This window comes from Lutra lutra, chromosome 16, assembly GCF_902655055.1.
Source record: "Lutra lutra chromosome 16, mLutLut1.2, whole genome shotgun sequence".
Lineage (NCBI taxonomy): Eukaryota > Metazoa > Chordata > Mammalia > Carnivora > Mustelidae > Lutra > Lutra lutra.
The window spans coordinates 56,646,514-56,654,335 of record NC_062293.1 but is presented as its reverse complement, the minus strand read 5'-3'; the positions used below and the strand labels follow the sequence as shown (position 1 = coordinate 56,654,335).

The 7,822-nt window shown below is 42.2% G+C and overlaps 1 long non-coding RNA gene across 1 annotated transcript in view; it reads left to right on the top strand.

Moving 5' to 3' along the window:
• Nucleotides 1-7,822, top strand: part of LOC125086748 (uncharacterized) — a 101,664-nt gene that overhangs the window by 28,688 nt on the left and 65,154 nt on the right. The window lies entirely within an intron of this gene.

Genomic DNA, 7,822 nt, shown 5'->3' with positions numbered 1-7,822 from the left:
AGCTGTTTTGCTTTGGCCCAAACTGGTCATCCATACAGGACATTTCTCCAGTCTGCCTACTCGTAGGGCTTGGCTCTGGGGAAAAAGATTGAAGATTTTCTAGTAGTAAAAGGTGCTTTTGGGGACTACTTCCCAACATTTTCCATGTCAACACCGCCAGAAAGTAGTGATATATTAGTGTAGTTACACTAGAATAATAATTATGGATGTGATTTGGGTATATCTGTAAAGGGCTTGGTAAGAACATTTCTTTATATTTCTTTACATTTCTTTGTGTGATATAAGGATGAGATACGTAAGACTAAGGAAAATATTAAATACTGAGTGCCTCTAAAATTTCCAAATAAGATCTTTCTTAAACTTTCAAGGAGAAATTTCAGCTAGATTCCATGAACAAAATTTGATTATATGTGACTTTATACTTGAAATTATGACACACATTTCCTGATCAAAACTTTGAACTTTGATCAAAACTTTGAAAATGATAGCATACGATATACGTACTATCATCGTGGGGAAAGTTTGTGCAAGAAGGCAATTGAAATGTAAAACCACATATATGTATTTTTTGCAACTACTGAAATGATATCTTGACATTTTCCCAGCTCTTCTTTCTTTCTTTCTTTCTTTCTTCTTTCTTCTCTCTTTCTTTCCTACAAATATAATGTTGAAATTTCTAGGACAATGAGAATAAATTCTGAATTCACTTGAACTCTTTCTCTTCCATATCAAATATTTCCAAAGATGTTGAAGTACTGGTTTTCCAAAGTCTATGTGTTAAAGGGGTCACCATGCTGCTAAGTTGGTCACCACTCAAAGGGCACATCAGCCAGGAACACACAGAAGTGTCTGCTGTATTGAAGTGTAAGGTCTAGAGCTCCCTCCACCAGGACAACCTACTTAGTCTTCCAGTGCCCTTACCCTGGCTGGCCACACTCTGGGCTGCATGCCCTATCCCAGGCGTCCTGGAACACCGGCCTTCCCAGCATCTCCAGGGGTCTCTTTCCTGTAGCTGGGTCACACTCTCAGCTGGCTGCTAAAATCCATGTTCTCCTTGGTTCCACTCAGCACACGGCAAACACCACCATTGTGCTTGCCTCCTTTGGGGATTGTAGGGTACACTTTCAGACTCTCGCTCAGCCCAGGCCACACTTTGTGGCTCCCCCGGGTAGTCTTCTCATAGCCAGAGACCTCCTCCCGGTGTTCTGGCCTCCCGGCCCATCCAGCCACCTCTAGACCAAAGGGATCAACATTTCATGGCACATCTGTAACTTTCTGATGCCAAGACACATTGCTTGGACACCTCTGCTTTCAGATGAACTGTGGTTCTGCTTCCTTATACTCAGCAGCAATTTGTAGTGCCCAGACCAATATTTTGATATTTTCTTACTCCATTCCTGCTGCCCCTGCACGTTATCTTTATGCATCATTAACTCTTTTTTATTTTGTGTCCTTTGCAAAATGTCCATCACTTCCCATTCACCTCACAATGATATATTCTGCTTCCGTACTTGGTAAAATCCTTTGGTGAATACCATATTTACAGAAAGAAGCTGTCTAATATATTACTTTTTTGATGTAAAAAAAGAAAATGAGAAGCCTCATTCCCAATGGGGGAGAAATACACCTCCATTGTTCCCTGTGCCAACTGGCTCATGATTTGTGACTGGTAAATGTTGCCTGAGAACTAGGGCCTAAGGAAAACGTCAGTCAGGACAATCTGCTTTTACACTTTATGAATAAATCAAAGATACACATTCACTTCCATCATTTTTCTTGACTTCACCAAAATTTTGACCCCTGCTCTAATGAGTTAGGGAATTTCTGCTTTCCAGTGCTTACTTACTTTTTGGGATATCTGTCATGTTTAGGTCTATTGACAACTCAGTAATAGAAGGATTTGAAGAATGAGTACTGATCTGTGCAGGGCAAGGAAGTTCAAAGGGAAGAGTAGCCACTGACCCTGTCTTCAGGAGGTTATAATCTAACTGAGAAATGAAGAAAGTCCCAGTGAAGTGGCTCCTTCAGTGAAGGTCACCTTCAGAACAGGGGGATCATAGCTTGAAAAAAATGCTGTGTTCAAGTTCTTTGCAGGGAGGGAGCCATATTTTATGCATCTGTTTGGTTCTTATCAACACCTAGAATGGTAGGAACCTATAGAAGGCATCCCTCACATTCTGGTTTACAAATTTCAGATGCCCCAGGTTTCTTTATCCTGATCATCCTTGTCCGTCAACTGGAATTGGGTCTTGGATTTGACTTCTGACTACACACCAACTGATTATCCTTAGAAATTTACTAAACCTTTCCAAAGCTCTGTTTCCAGATCTATAAAACGGATGATGAAATAATACCCCATAAGGGTTTTTGAGGAATAAATAAGATAATAACATGTTTAGAAGCTTAGAAAAGTATATGGCACCCATTACTAACTCAACAGGTATTAACTATTGTGGTTATATGGCCCCCATCTTTTGTTTGTTCTTACTCTGAACTTGGTGGTGGTGATGTGGTTTCCTTCATTGCTTGTTTCATGATCATTTCGGTTACCCAGCAAATATTTGTAGAGTGTTACCACACGCCAGGCTCTTAGGTGAGCTCCCACTGCCACCAAGGAATACCCTCCTCTCTTTTATATCATTTGTACGTCTTATGTATATTAAAATCCAGATAGGAGCGCCTGGGTGGCTCAGTCGGTTAAGTGTCTGCCTTTGGCTCAGGTCATGATCTCAGGGTCCTGGGATCGAGCCCTGCATCGGGCTCCCAGCTCGGCAGGGAGTCTGCTTCTCCCTCTCCCTCTGTGCTCCCTCTTTCTCAACTAAATAAATAAAGTCTTAAATAAAAATGAAGAACAGATGAAACTGAAAGAAGCATGACCCCAGAATTAAAGAGGTGAGAGATTAAGTCTCAGAAGAGTAGGAATCCAAGAAGACAGTATTCCATTGGCCATTTCCTTCTGTTTTCCAGAGATTGGATCCCAGACCTGCTCGAGCAGCTCACCTGTTGAAAACCATGGGCATTGATGATGTTTTCCAGTAGTGTTTGTCTTCTGGTCCGAACTTGATACCTTTGCCCCAGCAGCCCCTATGTTTAAGGTCCCATCAGCAGGAATCTGTATTTCCAAGTGTCATCTGTAGAATTTTCTGAAAATCTGCTTAATAAAAGAAAAATGGCAACTGGTTAGCAAAAGGGCCTAGAGGAGCGCTCGTAATTTAAAGTTTTTGAGAGAAATGATGAGGATCATCCATAAGCCGTTTAGAATGTGATTTTGTCAGCTATTACATGGCTCTTCTCAGTAGTTGCATTGAGCTTTCAAATCATACATTAATTACTCAGTCAGAATTTGAAATAGAAAGAGGGAAAGCCTGAGTCTGTGAGCACTCACGGGTGGAATTGTTCAGGAAGTTTGTGGGAATGTGCTGCACTAAAATATAAAAATCCCAAGGCTTGTTGCATCCAAAGCATCCAAGTTTAGCCCTTAGGAGTGAGGAAGTGTGGACCACACTTGGTGCCAATCATCCCGTAGTTCTAACACAGAGCACATAATCTCTGGGTAGGTAAGGGAATTTGGTGAGCTTTCATGGTGAAATCTAGGAGAAGCAAAACTAACTCCCTTAAGGCTAAACCATTGCTTTTTCTAATTACAAAATAATATAGGTAAAGGGATAGTCTAGAAATTTGGAAAAAGAACAAAAAAAGAATGAAAGACAAGAGAACTTATCTCTTAATGGTAGATGTGGAGAAAAATGCACTTATGCATATCTTAGCATTCACTTATCAAGTTGTATCAGGTTAATTATCCAATTAAGAGGTATAATCAGTATGTGTATGGTCTCGATTTTCTTCCTGCTTATCACATAATAGGCATCAATACGTGTTAATTGAATACCTCAGGGATAAATGAACATTATTTTGCTAATGTCCCTATGTACATAGCATTTTATAGCCTGTAAGTATCTTCTAAGCATTAGCTCACTTTTTTTTCTTCCCAAGTTCTGGAACATGGACAGGGCAGATAAACTCTTTTCATTTTATATTTGAAGCAACTATGATCCAGAGGGGTGTGAAATGTCTTGCAGAATCACAGTGGAACTGAAGTAAAGATTTTCTGCTCCACTCCCCACTGTTTTTAATGCTTAATATATGTAACTCTGACTGTTGCTCATTCCAGAATTACTATGACTCCTTTAGGCTGACCATTAAGACATAGGTTAGTAAGCTTCCTGCTAGCTTCAAGCAGGCGTCCTGCAACATTGTGCAGAAGGTAAACTGACATACCAATAATATAGCTATAGCTATTCCTGAATGCAGGAAAATTTTAAGTATAGAGCCCCTGAGGAGAGGAGATGGAGTAGCTGCTCTGCTCTCCCCGACCTTTGCATTGACTGTGACAGAACACGCAGATTTCTTTAGTGAAGAGATGGCATCTGTTGAGGGATCAGACTTCATAAAAATGACATCCCCGATGGTTTGTAAGGAATGGGTTGGATTTGACAGGAGCAAGTTCAGGAAGAAAGGAGTTCTAGGTGAGGTGCAAAGAACAGAGACAGAAAGGGCTCTTTCTGTTCTTTCTGCAGAGATGGAAAGAGGGGAAGTCTGATATCTGTGTGAGAAAGTGGGAGTGGTCTGGTCTGACTGGAGTCAACCCCTGTGTAAGGGACAAGTCGAGAGGGACAGACTGAAGCCACACATGTCAGAAGCTGTTTCTATGACTAACTCATTAGGAACAAAATACTCTGTCCCCAAACTGCAAACGAGGCTGACCAGAGCACCTACTATATGAGCTTTTTGCTTTTTTTCTTGGACCCTTAACCCATCCCACCCCCCCACCAACCAAATTTCTTTATTTTCCATTCGTTCTGAACTCTGATTGGTTTTTCATCCCCATATCCACTGCTGGGCTCCTCCTCTGTCCTTGATCCCTCCCTACCCTGACCTCACTGAATCATACTGTCAGGGCATCTAACCCTACACTATCTCCCTTGAACATGGTCCTTCCTCCCAGTGACCCCTGTTGAGACAGGAAACAAATATGACTTCCACCAGCTCCTGTGCAACCTTCCCAACCCCACACACAGCACATGATAGCAAAGGGCCTTGAATGCTGAGCCAAGAGTTTGACTTGGATTGAATCAATATTTAGCTCCCCAGATTTGGGGCTGCTGACCAAAACAACATGGCCATGAATTTAGAATTCATGCTATACCATTGAGCACTAAAATCATACATGATTTAAAATAAAAACTATCTAATGTTTGTCTCAGAAAATTTTCTTTTAATCAATTGTAATGAGATTTAAAGTCAATTTTTAGGAAAGAAATAGAGCATCCAGATAAGCAAATCCTGATCTCTTTATCCTAGTGGCAAGAATAAAAATTCAATCAAAAATAATTTTATTCTATCATGTCAAAATCATCCCCCCCTCAAAAACAAGCCAACAAAGAAAAACAATTCAAGAAAGAAAAAGCTAGCATGAGTTGGGGCTGGGATTGGAATTCTCATGGCTGAACAAGGAAAGATTTTTGCTATTTCTGGGATCTGGACTTTCAAGGAGACCCAAATATGGATCAGCTCCCTCAAAACTGCTGTTGCTTCTTTGTGCTTTTGGCTTGTCCTGGTCAAACAACTGGTCCAGCGCACAGGTGTTGATGAAAACAAGGCTGCACTCCAAGGCTGAGGAGTATTTTTAGGTCTTGAGGAAGGTTTTTTTATTTGAAGGAAAGGATGGTAATGTCATCCAAAGTCCTGTGTGGAAGCTGGGCCTTGGCAAGACTGGAAAAGCATACTTCAAAAAAGAATGCAGCCAAAGGCCAAGCTTTGAGAGACTGAACGCCGTGGAGACCAGTTTTTCTGGTCCATCTGAAAAACTCGGTAGCAGAAGTCTGAGTGGATTTTATCATTCCTTGTCTCTTTTATAAACTGTCAGTGAACACAGGCGTTTGCTCCTTTTGATTGCCTCGTGGGAGACTCAAGCCTGTATCCTTTCCCCTTTGAGCAATAAGAACAAAAATAACCCTGAAACTCCTAAGATATGTCATAACCTCGTGGGAAAATGTTAGCTGGTCAATCTAGAACAGTTCTCAAAGTGAACATTATGTGAAGAAATGATGGCCTGAAGACCAGAAGCTTGTGTGTGTTTACATACATGTGGGTGTGGGGGGTGTTTGCGTATGCCCAGCATGCATGCCTGTGCTTAATCAAAGGTGCCCTGCGCAGGGGATGCCTGGGTGGCTCAGTCCATTAAGTGCCGGACTCTTGGACTCTTGGTTTTGGCTCAGGTCATGATCTCGGGGTTGTGAGACTGAACCCCAAGTCAGGATCCACGCTCAGCCCAGAGCCTTCCTCCATCTGCCCTCCCTCCGCTCATGTGCTCTCTCTCTCTGCCCAGCTACCTGGGCATTTCTTGGACTCCATGGAGTCCAGGTGAGGCAGCTGGTGTTTAGAATGGCCCTCCTCCCTGAGCGAATTCTAAGTTCAACAGTGATTCTAAGTTGGCATTCAGGAAAATCATGTGAAATGAGGCAATTGAATTTAAGTGAAATGAGGCAATTGAAATTCTGGAAACTGTTTTCAGTTGAATCTTGGGATGTTGGTTCAGGACCTATGGGCAAAGGCTTACAAACAAAAAAGTCTTTACCTGTAGACTGCTTTTAACCGTCCCTGGTATTTGCCTCCTGGGGAAGTTCTTCCAGAAGCACCATAAACCGGCTTTCCTCATGTTGTGTCCTTCGGACAATCAGTCCAGCATCACTGACAATAAAGGGATTTTGTGGTCACCTGAGCTTGAGATGCACTGCACACTGTGTCCTTCTCCTGAAGAGCGACCACACACACTGGCGTTATAAAAGGACTTAACACAAGTCCACCTTTATTGTTCTAAGGTTTTCACATATTTATTTAGCCGTGGGCTTTTTCTCTTTTGGACTTGCACCTTACTGCCAAAAGCAAGAAAGCATTAACACGACATAGAGCTATCTCTGAGGTCTATTTTTCTGTGTGAGTTTCTGTGTGGACAGGCCATGTCAGCATCACTTGGGAGCTTATTAGAAATGCAGGTTTTGGGGTGCCTGGATGGCTCAGTCGGTTAAATGTCTGCCTTTGGCTCAGGTCGTGATGCCAGGGTCCTGGGATCAGGCTCCACATAGGGGTTCTCGCTCAGTGGGGAGCCTGCTCCTCCCTCTGCCTCCTGCTACCCCTGCTTGTGCTCTCTCTCTGTCTCTGATAATAAATAAATAAAATTTAAAAAAAAGTTTAAGGAGACTTGATGTAGGTGTTCAGTTAAAAATGAGCCCAACTATTACCTTTCTTAGATGATAACTAATCCATCAATTCTTATGGATTCTCTTCTTGGTTTTTAAGGCTCCACTCACCTAACGAATCCAAAATTAATCTACTTTTATCTTCAACCAGACACACATCAGAATCCCCTGCAGATACTTGGGTTCTATGCCTTTGGCTAGTGGTTGTTACCATGTGATCCCCAGACCAGCTGTATCAGCATCACCTGGGAATTTGTGAGAAATGTCAGTTGAACCTCATACCAAACCTACTGCATCAGAAACTCCAGGTGGAGGGCACAGCAGTCTGTGATACTGATTCACACAGAAGCATGAGAATAAATGCCCTAGGGATTTTGATTCAGAAGATACGGAGCGGAATTCAGAAAACCATATGGGAGAAGTACCATTACTCAGTGAACTCCATGAGGTCAAGGTATAGTCCAGTGTGGCCCACCATTGTATCTCCAGGGCCCGTCTCAGTACCTGACACATGGTCAGGACTAAAAAATATTTACCAGAAGAAAGAAAGGTGATTTTTGAAG